This window comes from Arachis ipaensis, chromosome B07 (assembly GCF_000816755.2).
Source record: "Arachis ipaensis cultivar K30076 chromosome B07, Araip1.1, whole genome shotgun sequence".
In the NCBI taxonomy this organism is placed as follows: Eukaryota; Viridiplantae; Streptophyta; class Magnoliopsida; order Fabales; family Fabaceae; genus Arachis; species Arachis ipaensis.
This window is the reverse complement of record NC_029791.2, coordinates 74,049,713-74,050,896: the sequence shown is the minus strand read 5'-3', so window position 1 is coordinate 74,050,896 and position 1,184 is coordinate 74,049,713. Positions and strand designations below refer to the sequence as shown.

Sequence of the window (1,184 nt, the reverse complement as noted above, 5' to 3'; positions counted from 1 at the left end):
TCCATTTCTTTAGGAATTCATTTCTTGATGGAATTGAATTCTAATTCCATCATTTAAAGGTGTCCAAACAGCCTGTAAGAGTAATTTTTTCTCTGCCATGATTTTTCTTTTTTTATTAAAAAAGAAAGAAAAACAATAAAGGTGTCTTGTAGTTTTGTGATAGTTAGTGACTTTCTTTTGTAGGTTGCTCGAGGTGACAGGGCTAGTAGGGAAGCGATTCCAATGCTTTTGAGATTTCCCCGTCTTGTTGATCCCTGGGGTGGTTATGACATGATTGGATTTGGAGATATTCTCTTTCCAGGTTTGCTTGCTTCCTTTGCCCATAGGTACTGCTGTAATCAGCTTCTATAAATGCAAGATTATCCAAATTGAAAATGTATAGCATAGGCATAGTTTTGAACATAAAGATGCTTATTCTCCTACCCAAAAAATGAAAGAAAATAATTGCATATTTTGTAATGATTTTAGGATTACATCACTATATAGTTTTCCTGATCCTTATTACATTTGACTTGATTGTTTTATCCGGAACTGTCAGTTTCAACCATAGGAGCTGTCAAAGGAACTCCAGTATGATACTTTTTACCTTACTTTGTTACTTTCAACTAATTCTATTCACTTAATTTATCACTTCTAGTTTTAAACTATGTATAAGATTAGGATAGTAATTAGATTGGATACAGTGTGAATTAGTAATCAGTTATAGATACCAAATTAGAAAAATAATGATCATGCGGACTATTCTTAACAGTAATTTTACATTGCAGGTGAGTTTGAATGGTTCTGGAGCTGTGGCTTCATCAGTTCCCAGTTGATCAGCTTTCTTCCGAAGCTGCTTGAAGAAGGTTACATCAAGAATCCCCAGCAGCAGCAAGGTTTCCTCCGGAAGCTTCAAGATTGTAGTGATCAATGAGGACAAGCAGACAGATAAGGACAGATGGAAAGGGTTGGCCTATGATATCTCAGATGACCAGCAAGACATCACAAGAGGGAGGGGTATTTTGTAGTTTTTAAAGGAAGTAAATAATGTAATAGTTGTTGGAATTGTAATGCATGTATTATAAATTCATGGGTAGTTGTTATCACTTTGATTTTTTGTTAGAGTTTGTCAAGTGATCAACCACTATATTTGGTGTACAAGTTTATGAAGGTTTTATATTGTCTAAATTTTACATTATCTATGA

General features: G+C 34.2%; 1 long non-coding RNA gene across 1 annotated transcript; it reads left to right on the top strand.

Moving 5' to 3' along the window:
* LOC110264653 lies at window positions 518-920 on the top strand. The gene is made up of 2 exons (XR_002350829.1): window positions 518-570; window positions 768-920. It is a non-coding gene; the product is annotated as an uncharacterized LOC110264653 (long non-coding RNA).